The 13,790-nt window shown below is 51.8% G+C and overlaps 1 protein-coding gene and 1 long non-coding RNA gene across 2 annotated transcripts in view; one reads left to right on the forward strand and one right to left on the reverse strand.

Annotated features, from left to right (window-relative positions):
* The window catches only part of LOC147016871 (ELAV-like protein 2), a 211,260-nt gene that overhangs the window by 150,451 nt on the left and 47,019 nt on the right, over window positions 1-13,790 (reverse strand). The gene's annotated exons all lie outside the window — the stretch shown is intronic.
* Window positions 1-13,790, forward strand: part of LOC147016873 (uncharacterized) — a 65,491-nt gene that overhangs the window by 4,875 nt on the left and 46,826 nt on the right. The gene's annotated exons all lie outside the window — the stretch shown is intronic.

Below are 13,790 nucleotides of genomic sequence, written 5' to 3' on the forward strand. Positions count from 1 at the left end.
GTAAGGAAAGACTGGAATTGTAGACTGACAATGGTGCTTGATGCAATCTCATAAACAAACTAAGCATCTTAGAAAACCTGTTCTATATCTGCACCTGATAGCCATTTGCATCTCTTCTCTCGTCTGATAATCTTCCACTCCATTACCCAAAATCTTTGATATGGTGTATAACAAATCATGTGCCCAGCTCTAATCTCTGCAGTGCTTGCCTTAACAAGGGAAAGGAGATTGGGAGGAGATAGGAATAAGGGGGATGATATACTAGATGGGGAAGTAAACATGACCAGTTTTGCATATTAATATGTAGATGGCACCCAAGAAGCTCTAATCTTGTTAAAGATGTTATCATCAACTTGTTAAACTACTTTCTCTACATGATAACATGTTTGTTTAGCAATAACTTAAAAGACATCATGCTGACTGACGAGCAAATTAAGCTATGCAGATACTGCCTCATCCAAGCCTTGATTATAATCTGAATTACCTTCCCCATCTCCAAAGTTAAACTTTTGTTCAATGTTCTGCATGTTCTAAATAGTCATGTTCTGTCTTTTCATGCATGTGCTTTAAGTGTTACAGAAAACATTAAACAATGATCTGTAATGTGGGGTAAACTACGCCATAGCTACAGTGAAGGAAGCTGCCATGTATATCGGACCAGGAGAGTGTCTTGGACAATTTGAAAGCCTGCGGAGAAGAACGGGACTGGAGAGAGTTGTGCAGAGTGGTCCAGAGATGGGAAAATAATGGAGAAAAGAAATGGCTGGAGGTAGACAAACAACATGCATCCGGAGAGGAACTATTTATACCTGGTAGGAGAGTGAAAAGAGCAGATGCGGAAACGCTCAAGAGAAGGAAAATAAAAGACCGCTCTCTGGAGTGAGCAAGCAGTTGGCTCTGTGATCCAATGACCTAGCAGATGTCTTATTCTGCACAACATCAAGAAAGGTCAGTTGGGATGTCCATACAGATGAAGGCCAAGTATACCAACAGTAGTTTGGAACTTCCAAGTAAAGCTTTGGCATTATGAATTGGCATCTGACCTTGTTACTTAACCTGGTCAGCCAATGACAGATTACATTGCAGATGGTGATAGCGAAGAGATCCAAAGACTAGGCCTTTTAAAATTCTGTTTGCATATTTCCTTGAGTTGGTTCGTGTTCGGGGGTTGTTCAGTAGAGCTTTGGTTTCTGCTTGGCTGGTTGTTCAGCAGAGCTTCGGGTCCTGCTTGGCTCGGTAGGCTTTTTGGAGAGCTGCTTTGTTTTGGAAGAAAGTTTAGCCGGTTGCTCGGCTCGAGCTGCGAATGGTGGCTTCTTCTTCTTCTTGGTTCGTGGAGCTCTTTATTCTCCGATTGGTTCCCGGCTTGGTGCGACTCATCGACCTCATCTTTGGAGGTGGTTCCTCGGGGAAGCGACGCATCGACGGGAAGGATGTGCCTCATCTGTGTTGAGACCAGCACGTGTTGAGAAGCGCGGGAGGATTCGCGGGAGCTCGGGAAGGATTGCGGCTCACGGCGATTGGATCCAGCTCGCTCTCGCTGGAGCCCGGGTCCGAACAACTTGAAGACCACACGAGGTGGAGAGGTTCGAGATAGGCGCTGGGTTTCAGCTCACCTGTCCTCCGAGCTGGAGCCAGTTATTAAAGGCCCCAGCCACCATTTATTGGGTGTGTGTGCGTACGTGTGTCCGTGGGCCCGTGTCTACTAAGTAGTTAAAACTGTTCAGTGATTGATTGTGTAGAACGGTTGTAGTTCTCCTGTCAAGCGTGTTGGCCTTGTATAATTGCATACGTGTTTTGCCTTGTTTAATTGCATACGTGCATGCCTGCTTACGTACTTTATTACAATCAATGTCCTTGTGTGAATGTAAACCTGTTCATTGCGTCCACTTCCCTTAATTGAGCTGCCATCTTGCTCTCGGAATATAGTTGGTTTTAAATAGCCGGTAAAGTGATCAGGTCCAACGGGACTGTGCGATAATACACCGCTCGGTTATCCCAAAAGGAACCGAGCTGCTTAAGCGGCTCGTGTCCCAGCGGTCCCGTTGAGGTACAGTCTCTCGGTAGTCTGCCCGCGCGAATAATTAGGTATATTGACAATTCGGCGATTGACCCTGTCGCGCGCGGGTGGAATATTAACTAGGCTGTGGTGTGCTTAAAAACACACCTGTAACTGGTTTTCGGCGTTGATCCGGAAAGCCGCGACTGGATTGTCCGTTCGGTGGGCGAAGCGACTGCGATTGGCTAGACGCGGTCGTTCGCACGCCGGCGGTTGAGAATCTACAACTATATATATATATATGAAATATAAAAAGCTCTTTCTCACCACTGACTGACTGATTGAATGAAATTAAAGATGGGAACCTTCCGGGTGAGATAGGAAGCTGAAATGTTTTGTGCCGATGGACCTCAAAGCCGATACCTCGGAAAAAATCACAGAATCGTCAAACAACATTCATATCTGAAAATATAAATAAATGGGGGAAAAAAATGAAAATAAATTAATGAAAAATCAAATTCAGGTGAGCAACCCGAGACAATGGGGAAGCACAGTAATTTCGTGTGCCGACAGACATCGAAGCTGATACACCAGGAAAAAAAAAATCACAGAATCGTCAAACAACATTCATATATGAAGATATAAATAAATGGGAAAAAATTAATGAAAATAAATTAATGAAAAATCAAATTCAGGTGAGCAACCCAAGACAATCGGGAAACATGGTTCTTACACAAAGTTTCATATAAATGAAAATAAGACCCAATCACGTTTTGCATTTATATTTGAACTGCTATTGACATTGCAGGTGGAACATGCTTGAGTGCCTCAGTGGTGCGTGTTTCTTTCTACGCTGTCGCTGATGGCTCGCCAATAAGCAATGCAACCAGTCTGGTGGCTAAGGGAGTGTTTGGCATTGGGATTCTCATGTATGTAGTGTTTGTGAATGTTTTGCAAGTGTAGAGCAACTCGGCTAGAGTTTGATGCAGCAAAGGGATTACCTTGTGCAGCTTTTCATGGTTGTTTTATGCAGATATCTACGGCTCGAAGAGCATGGAAGGAGTCAAGTTATTTATAATTATTGCCACCTGGGGTAATTGATTTGGTGAGAGCTGATTGGTTATTTCCTCCAATTACAGGTGAGAGAGGATCCTGATCTGGATGTGATAAAATTTTTTTTAAAAGTGATTCTTCACCATTGAGAGATAGGGCCAAAAACAATATAAAGCACAGTATCTCAAAAGGTTTTTTTGTTTTGTATACCTTGTCGAGGCTTGTATCCCGTCTGCATGGGAGAATGCTGATTGGTCTGTAGATGCAGGGATCTGTTTTTGCACCTTTTTGTGCAGGGCAGTTATGTTTGCTGATTTCCAAGTAGATGGTAGATCACGTTGAGCAAATGAGAGGCTGAATAGAACAATGAGAGGGTGAGCAAGGGCAGAGGAGCAGGTTTTTAGAACACGTGGGCTGATGCCGTCTGGACCGGTTGCAGAATCTGAGTCGAGGTTTGACAGCAAGCTCTCTGGTATCAGCAGTGTGGCCATTTGAGGTAAGGTAGGGGATGGAGGGGGACCATACACCAGAAACAGATTTGATTACATGCCACCAGGATTTGGAGGAGGGAGAGAGGTTTGAGAGTTCATAGTTGAGATTAGAAAGATGTTGTTTTCTGGCTCTCCTGAGGGTTGATACACACTTGTTCTGAGCTTTATGGAAGGAACTGAGATTACCCTCAGTTGGGGTTGCTTTCCACGAGGCAAAGACAAGTTGTTTCAGGACAACTGCCTCGCCACAAGCTTCAGTGAACCATGGGCAGGAGGAAGGGTAGGACAACTGAAGACAAAAGGGAAATCTGTGCATGAGGGAAAGCAAGTTTCTTTGAAAGAATTCCCAGGATAAGTTGATGTTCGAGAAAGTAGCGATGGGAGACCAGTCTGGAAGTTTGATGGCTGCTTGGAGACCCTGCCAGTCAGCTTGAGTGAAATGCCAGACTCGACGGCGCTGAGGTGGTTCTCTGATAATAGCCAGGGAGATGTCCACTTTGACGATCACATGGTCAGAAGAACCGATTGGAGTGGAGGAAGAACAGCAGATATTTTCACGGAAATTTGTCAAAATCAGATCCAGAAGAGATGGAGTGCCATTGGTTGAGATCCAAATCAGGAAGTTGACCAATTGAGGCAGTCTCAATGAGTCACAGAAATCTTTTGCTGAAGTGCCATGACAGGTGAGAGAGGTACCCACACCCAGCCAACTGGCATGATGACAATTGAAGTCACCACATATGAGGAAGAGAGAGTTGGGATGAGAGGATAGAAGTTGGTCCATGGTTTCGGACAGTGAGGTGTAAATGGAGTCATCACTGTTTGGTGGATAGTACAGGACACATATAAACATGAGGTGGGAGTGGAGGGAAGCCATAGCCAGAGGTATTCCTGGGGGTGTGGGGGAGTGAGGGGCAGTGCATGGATAGTAAGGAATACAGTCTTTGATGAAGAGAGCAAATCCTTTACCAGGACGATGCTCCGGTCTGTCATACCGGAGGAGGGAGTAACCAGGGAGAGATACTTGGGAGTCAGGGATGTCTTGAGGGAGGAAAGTTTCTGTTAGGCAGATTATGTCTGGTTTATCAGTGGCAACCTATATGGAAATATCTGTAAGGTTTGAGCGAAGGCCCCGGATATTTGAGGTCCACACTGTTAATGACGAGATAGGAGATGAGTCTTTGGGTGCAGGGGATGTGAGGGGAGGGGGAGGGTAGGACAAGGGAGGAGGGGTGGGACAAAAGCAGAGTTGTTGAGAGAGTGTGGGGGATTGCAGAATAGCTACAGGAGGGGGCTGGATGAGGAGGAGAACAGTTTCTGTGGTGCTGGAGGAGAGGGGGAGGCAAGAGAGGGGGCAGAAGGCAGTTGAGGATTTGAGGAGGTGGAGTGATGAAATGGAGGTGGGAGGGCAGGGAAAGGAGGTAACTTTGAGAAGGGTGAGTGGGGAGAGTTTAGGGAGAAGGGTGAGTGGGGAGAGTTGAGGGACAAAGGTGAGGGGGGAGTTTTTGAGAAAGGTGAGAGGGAAGCTTGGAGGGAGAGGAGTGTGATGGTTGCTTTGAGAGGGAGGGGTGAGTTGGCACTGTAGTTGGAAAAAAAGAATGGTTGATGGAAAGCGAACATTCATAGCAAACTGGGGTTTTTTTTTAATTTTTAGTTCAGAAATGCGATTTCAGACATTTCTTGAAAGATGCAATAACAGCAAATTCAGAGAATGGAGAGAAGAAACGCTGTCACAGTTGGATTTTTTAGGCCAGGTATGAGGGAAAGGTTGATTTGAGAGTGGTCTGTTTAAATAGCAGAAGAGTAGTGCATTATGATACAGTAATGAGTACCACACGTGTGAAAGAGGAAGATGAAGCATTGTCAGAGATCGTTTTTATTATTATTATTATTATTATTATTATTATTACTAGTACGGGCCCGTAGGGGTGGGGCCGTAGGGGCGGGCTCGTAGGTGCGTGCCCGTAGGTGAGTGCCAGTATGTGCAGCCCTCTCTCGCCCCCTCTCTTGACCCCCTCTCTCACCCCCCCTCTCTCACCCCCCCTCTCTCACCTCCTCTCTCTCGCCCCCCTCTCTCATCCCCCCACTCTTGCCCCCTCTCTCGCCCCCTCTCTCTTCCCCCTCTCTTGCCCCCCTCTCTCCCCCTAGTCTCGCCCTTCCTCTCTGCCTCCTCCTCTCTCGCCCCTCTCTCTCACCCCTCTCTCTCACCCCTCTCTCTTGCCCTCAATCTCCGCGGGTCCCCAGCAATATTCCTGGCACGTTTCAATCAGATGGGACCGTCAATCGTGCAAAATAAATAAATAAATAAATAAATAAACAAACCTTAATTGTGACGTCATTCGTGATGTCATAGCACCGTGTCTTGTCATTGGTCGACAGATAAATGGCCGTAACTTGGGAACCGCTTATCCAATTAATATCAAACCTTGAAAAGGCACATCCGCGGGTCCCCAGCAATATTTCTGGCAAGTTTCAATCAGATCAGACCGTCAATCGTGCAAAATAAATAAATAAATAAATAAACATTAATTGTGACCTCATTCGTGATGTCATAGCACCGTGTCTTGTCATTGGTCTTGTCATCCCCCCTCTCTCCCCTCTCTTCCCACCCCCCTCTTTCCCCCTCCTCTCTCCCCCTCCTCTCTCCCCCTCCTCCCTCACCCCTCTCTCTGTTAATGTATTGTTGCGGATTCGCGCCCGCCGGCGTGCGAACGGCCACGTAACTCGAATCGCGGCACGTCGCCCACCGGACGGACAATCCAGTCGTGACCCTCTCGGACTAACGCCGGGAACCAGTCACGGGTGGACCTTTCGGTCTCACCGCGATCGAGCCAATCGGCCCCCACGTGGGATAGGGTTGCTCGCCAAATTCGACCTACCTTAGTACCCACACGGAGGGTAGACCGGGCGATCGCACCTCGCCGCAGGTCGACTTCGGACACGGGCCACTTAAGCGACCCGTTCCATACTATCGGGATAACCGAGCGGTGTTATTCGTCGGCCTCGACGGTTCGATTAATTATCGGGCGTCTTAGCCCACGACCAACCCTTTACGTGAAGCAAGATGGGGATTCAATGAAAAAAATGACGAAGCGAAGCGGGAAAACAGTTCAACAATAAGCACATTTATTTCGCGATGAACGGAAAGCACACATATACAATTCCACCAAAAGCACATGTAAAAGAAGAAGACAAAAAGCAAATGCAACAATGCAGATCTATCCGACTACCGGGCACTCGGCAACACTTATACAATTTTACTTCACAGACGGCGCCGACAACACACATTCCCAAAGCAAAAGAAAAGAGAACCACCCTCCAGGATGAGGGGGTAGGCGGGCCTGGGGGCGAGACAGTGTCGGGCCTACCCGTCTGATGATGAGACGCGGAGCGGCGGTGGTGCCTCAACTCCGCGGGCCTCGCGGACAGTGGCTGGCAGGGGGTGGGAAGGGGGCCCCCTTTTGTCGCACTATCTCAGCGCGGGGGGAAACAGGAGGGGGTTGCTGATGCTCGGGGAAAGGAGGATTTCGCAAAATCTTAGGTCCCGCGACGAGCGTCTCCACCACGACCTCGGTCGCGCCGCCGGCCTTTCCCTCCGCAGTTCCCCGAATCCGACGCGAGCACCTCTTCAATCGCCTTCGCCGCCGCCGCCTCTCCACAGCTCCGTCCTCTTCACTCCGACTCCGCGAACTCCGAACTGCTAACTGCTAACTGCTAACTGCGAACTGCTCTCTTCTCCACTTCCAACTCAACTCCCTCCACTTCCAACTCAACTGACTCGACTGACGAACGCAGTCGTTTTTATAAGCCCTGTGGCTTCGCTCTTTCATCTTTGACCCCCTGCCTCCGACCTTTCACCTCGCTCCCCATTGGCCCGAGGAAAAGTGGGCGTGAATGCTTTTTGATCCATGAATTTGCATATAGCGACCGCCCTCCAACGCCCTGGAGGCGGGGCCAAACCGCCCCTCGCTCACCGATTGGACGGAACAAAAGTGGGCGTGAGTCGTTTTTGATCCGTTTTTCTGCGGTAAGTCCGCGATGCTTTTGAACACGCTGCTCGGTGCGCTCCCTACACGAGTCCAGCATCGGTGCCCACGAGTGGCGCGAGATGACGGTGATGCGATGGTGGCGAGTTGTGACGGTAAAGGCCGTGGCGGTTGTGGTGAAGCGGCGTTGTGGTTGGTGGTTGTTGTTGTGATGGCTGTTGAGACGTGGTTGGTGGTGGTAATAATGGCGGCTGGTCCAAAATAAAGATAGTAAAAGAAAAACGGCTATCCTGAAGAGTCGCAGCCCTCATGAATGACATTTATTCCCTCTAGACAACGGGTTTGGGCCTAACTACACATATACTTACCGAGATATCTCACCTAAGGGACCTGAATGGTGGTTTGCGAATTTGGTCAACCACAACACTACCCCCTCCCCTTTTTACAGACTCGTCCCGAGTCGTCAAATTTTCGTGTGCCATCATGTGTAGTTTTCCCCGAGTACATTTTACCTACGGATCCCTGAGTGCGACATTCATGGTATTCGTGTCCCCAAAATAAATAACCTAAGGGCTGAGTAACTACCTAAACAAACTCACTCACACGGACGACTTGAATAAAATTGCCGGCGCTAAGACAGACATGCCGGGGGCGCACTCATATGTACAGTACATCTTAACCTTAACTTACAAATTTTACACTAAACCATGGCCCAGGATCACTGAACTCTGCAAAAGGAAAGCAGTTAACAGGGAGCCAGGCTGCTCGCATGCAGTCTCTGGCTCAAAACAATGCAGGTGACAGGGAACGTGGCCGGCTGCTCACACGCAGTCCAAGGCCTTCCCTTTTGAACTGAACGCAGTGATCCACAACGGTGCATGGGCTGCACAACGCAGTCTCCGTGCCAGCTCAAGTGGCACACGCAATGAACACAACGAATGGAGAGATGAACACAAACACAGTGCACGGGCCGCCACTGCAGGCCCGTGTTGTAGCTGCCAACAGGGCAGTTCTTGCAGCTTGCAAACTGTTGCCTTGATCCTGGCGCACATGGCAATGAACAGGTGGGGGGGGGGGGCAAAGCAAAAATTGAACGGGGCTGGTGAACCTGGGCATGGCATGGCATGGCAAAGGCAGCAGGCAAACACAGCCCGCAGAAGAAGGCCGCTGCAGGCAAACACAGCCGGCAGATGAACTGGCCGGCACAGGCTTTGAAGAAAAACAGCCAGCAGATGAAGTGGCCGGCACAGGCCTTGAAGCAAAACACGGCCAGCTGATGGCACAGGCCTTGCAGCAAAACAACAGCTGCCGATGAAGTTGGCCGGCCTCCGCCTTGAAGCAAAACACGGCCAGCCGATGAAGTTGGCCAGCCTTTGCCGTTCAGTGGAGGTTGGTGGAGGGAGTGCGGTGGTGCTGGCCACTCGGAAGGCGGGCTCGGACCTACCTACCTGTCTCCCTCCCACCTATCGCCTTTGCCTGTCACTGTACATACCCACTCCCTTAATTTGTCCAAACCCCAATTTAGCCCCAACTTATTTTTTTATTTTTACTTTTATTTTCCCACTATAAATCGTCCCCTAACCCCCTTTATCGTCCTTGTTCGGCTAACCTATCCTGTCACCTAGCCTACTCCCAACCCCTACGTTCCCTTCCCGGAGGGGAATAAGGGAGAGCTAACGTCCTGTGTCGAGGCCCAACGAAGCCTCAGGATGGCCTCCCCAGAGTTCAGCAATCTAACCCAAAGTGGGTCCAGCGGCCCACAACGAGAGCGAGGGGATGGATGGTGCGGAGGGGTACATCTCCTAATCTACCCTTACCATTTAACTGTTAAACTACCCCGGGGCTTTCAACAAGCGCCTCTCGCTTAAACTATTGGTTCTAACAACCCAGATTCCCGTCGCCTGTGTTGGTGTCCTCACAATTTCGGGCCTCGCCCCCCAATTTTCTCTCGGTGCCCTCACACGGTCTCATGGCTGGGACACGTGGCTCCCTTTGGCAGGCACGACCCTCTGCCGATTCTCCGACGATGGCACCCCCGGGCACTACACTGCCTCCGAGCCTACCAGCTCCCTAAACACCGGGGAGTGCCCCCCATGGCACCTCCCCTGAAACGCACACGTGGCAGGCTGGCTTCCCAGGCCCCTTTCCGAGGGTCACCCGTGCCCACAACACTGCCCACGCGGCTAATGGCGCCCTGGGCCCCCCGCACCAAGCAGGCGCACCCGTGCCCACTACGCTATCCCGGCCCCCCATGGGCCCTTGGCCTACCACGGCCGACTAGCCTGGTGCCCGGGGTACCCACTCAGCGATACTCACCTTTCGCAGCCACGCTCCCAAGCCCGTCAACAGGGCTCCTGCACCCCTCCAAATGGGTTTCGAGCCTACACTCCCACCAACAACAAAACGACCTCCATTTTGTAAATTTGACTAACCCCCTAACTCACTCTACACTGACCCCGGGGTCCCTTGGGCGGGAGTCACTCCTCCCCCCAATCACTCATCGCACCATGCATTCCCCATTCGCTCCATTCACACAGACCCGCTGGCCTCACTCACTCACCAAGCACATGCTTCCAATGCACTCACCAACAACTCTTCAACACACACACCACTGAACTCTGCCATCCTTCTATCTGCATCCCCTAACTAACTCGTGCTCCCACGTCGTCCCTTACACTATAGCACGTTCCTTTTAACACTACGTAGCTAAGCTACGTCCCCTCTACACATTCACAAGTCTGTCCATGTCCTCAAATAATCCCATTAATTATTTACCCAACCTAAATCTCGCTACAATCCCTCTACCTAATCCATTCCACGGACTCCATGAGGACTTACCCCTGCCCCATGAAGTCGGTCTAGCTAAGCTAACCCTTCCCCCTAACTAGTTTCCATCCTGTGCCCTGGCTCAAAGGGTCTTCCACCCCTTGCCCAGGAATCCTGTGCACCCGAAAGTGAGGCTTGCTTTTTTTTTTTTTTTTCATGCGCAGCACCAGCGCGGCAACTCGCGCACTTTACACCTGCCCGTGACGTCATGCAGCTGAACGTGTTCCTCGTCCCTCCTTGGACGGTACCATCCGGCAGGGATACCCCTCCTGCCGGATTCCAACCCCACGTGCAGCCATGACGTCACCGTGCGCATAAAAAAAAAAACACAAGCCCCACGTCTCGAGGGTTCCCCACGCGAACACATGTGCTTTGCCCGTTGGAGCTTAACACACACGATCGCGTGGAGAACCCGTCCGGTCCAAATCCGTAATCCTGCCTAAACTTTGTCCGTCCGCGGGATCGGCAAATCCACCGCTGGCGTTTCCGGACCGGGACTTCACTATCGCAAGCGAGCACGTGGGGGCCTCGTGCGTTGCACAGCACGGACCTCGTGTTCACTGCTGGGTGAACCCGGCACGGTCCCCGAAACAACTACAGCCGCTACTCGGCTTTCTTTCTTCACATGTCGCCGTCGTCGCCATTCCACACACGCACTCCCGCGTGTTACGACGCTCACACTCCATTCCATTACATTCACACCGGGAGACGCGGCTGCGTGCTCCCGCATGCCAACCGACATCTCCCTCACATACCGCTCTCTCACACACACGGTCTCCCTTGCACTCGGCCGTTCACTCACGCATGCTACCTCCCTCGCACACGTGGCTCCACGCACTCGCGGCCTTTCACTCACACAAACCACACCACTCACACACGCGGGGGCACTCACCCGCGGTGCCTCATCCACACAGCGTTCCTCACTCATACACCGTGCCTCACTCACACACGCGGGGGCACTCAACCGCGGTGTTTCATCCACACACGGTCCCTCACTCACACACGCGGGGGCACTCACCCGCGGTGCCTCACTCACACACACGGCGACACTCACACACGGTGCCTCATCCACACACGGCGTGCTGGGAAGCACGTACTCCGGCACCATCGCCACCACACCACTCACACACGGGGTCGCTTCCACACACGGGGACGCACTCACGCCTTGCACCACACACACAGGGACAACCACACTGGGGATTCATGTCCCCACAAGGGTCTCCGGGGCCTCTATACCCCCCAAGCTTTCCGTGCACCTGTTCGCAGCACTCCTCCCCTCAACCTCGCGAAGCACGACCGAACTCACCTGGTCGTGACTCGCCTCAAGGGGCATACTCCCTCCCCTCGTTCCTGGAGGAGGCCATCCCGCTGCTCGCACCGGGCCTCCACCCAGTCCACCAGCTCACCCCCATTGTCCTCCACTACCTCCGTGTGTGTGTGTGCGTCACTTACCCCGTCTTCATCGTGCAGTCTTCCCTCTATTTTTTTTGTTTCCCGTGTCTCTATACATTTACAAGTTTCTGTTGTCGTCACCTCGTGTCTCGTCTCACACGTTTTGGTCTCCCCATTTAATTTTTCCCTTTCGGTCATCGTCACGACCCTCGCCCAACACGTCCCCCGAATTATTTTTTTACCCGTCTCCACCGCGGGCCCGACAGCCGTTGCACCCCCTTCCAGCTCGTTCGCTCCTACACGTGGAGTCGCCATTTTGAGTTCCCTGCTAACGGCCTTCATGCCCGCCTGCAGGCATCGGCCCATGTTCTGCGTCTCACCCCGTAGCTCTTTCATTTCCTCCTTCATGTTTGCTTCCATTCCGTTTATTTGCTTGTTCATTTCGTTTTTCATTTCATTTGTATTTGTATCCATCCTTTCGTTCATGCCTTTCATTTCGTTTTTCATTTCATTTGTATTTGTATCCATCTTTTGTGCATTCGCATCCATCTTTTCTTTCATGCCTTTCATGTTCGCTGTCATCTCCGCCAGCATGGCGCATAGCTGGGCCATGTCGGGTGCGCTTGGGTGAGCCGTTTCGGCAGGGGTCGGCGGGTTTTGGTGGAGAGGGGGAGGGGAGGTGTCATACACCGCGGCCGCTGCCGCACCCATTTCAGGCTCTGGGTTCAGTTGGGCGACTTCGTTTTCCTGTACAACCAACATTTCCTGCACGGGGATTTCATCCTGAGCCATGGATCCTGCACATTCTACATCCATTTTTAATATCCCCGGCTCCCGCTCGCCTTGAGACGCCATCTTGCTTCTCGTAAAGGGTTAATTTGAATCGCTCGTAATTTGGAGGGAATCGGGGGTCGCTTCTCTCACCCCTGGACCGATTCCCGTGAATTTAGCCGGAGACAGGAGAGCCCGTTTTCCCGTTCTCCGTTACCAGTGCCGTGAGGAGGGCGATGGGTTTATATCGCACGACCTGACACCAGTGTCGCGGATTCGCGCCCGCCGGCGTGCGAACGGCCACGTAACTCGAATCGCGGCACGTCGCCCACTGGACGGACAATCCAGTCGTGACCCTCTCGGACTAACGCCGGGAACCAGTCACGGGTGGATCTTTCGGTCTCACCGCGATCGAGCCAATCGGCCCCCGTGTGGGATAGGGTTGCTCGCCAAATTCGACCTACCTAAGTACCCACACGGAGGGTAGACCGGGCGATCGCACCTCGCCGCAGGTCGACTTCGGACACGGGCCACTTAAGCGACCCGTTCCGTACGATCGGGATAACCGAGCGGTGTTATTCGTCGGCCTCGACGGTTCGATTAATTATCGGGCGTCTTAGCCCACGACCAACCCTTTACGTGAAGCAAGATGGGGATTCAATGAAAGAAATGACGAAGCGAAGCGGGAAAACAGTTCAACAATAAGCACATTTATTTCGCGATGAACGGAAAGCACACATATACAATTCCACCAAAAGCACATGCAAAAGAAGAAGACAAAAAGCAAATGCAACAATGCAGATCTATCCGACTACCGGGCACTCGGCAACACTTATACAATTTTACTTCACAGACGGCGCCGACAACACACATTCCCAAAGCAAAAGAAAAGAGAACCACCCTCCAGGAAGAGGGGGTAGGCGGGCCTGGGGCCGAGACAGTGTCGGGCCTACCCGTCTGATGATGAGACGCGGAGCGGCGGTGGTGCCTCAACTCCGCGGGCCTCGCGGACAGTGGCTGGCAGGGGGTGGGAAGGGGGCCCCCTTTTGTCGCACTATCTCAGCGCGGGGGGAAACAGGAGGGGGTTGCTGATGCTCGGGGAAAGGAGGATTTCGCAAAATCTTGGGTCCCGCGACGAGCGTCTCCACCACGACCTAGGTCGCGCCGCCGGCCTTTCCCTCCGCAGTTCCCCGAATCCGACGCGAGCACCCCCTCAACCGCCTTCCCGGCCGCCGCCTCTCCACAGCTCCGTCCTCTTCACTCCGACTCCGCGAA

The sequence above is a fragment of the Eptatretus burgeri genome, chromosome 11 (assembly GCF_056783735.1).
Source record: "Eptatretus burgeri isolate ZD-2024b chromosome 11, Ebu_testis_v1, whole genome shotgun sequence".
Lineage (NCBI taxonomy): Eukaryota > Metazoa > Chordata > Myxini > Myxiniformes > Myxinidae > Eptatretus > Eptatretus burgeri.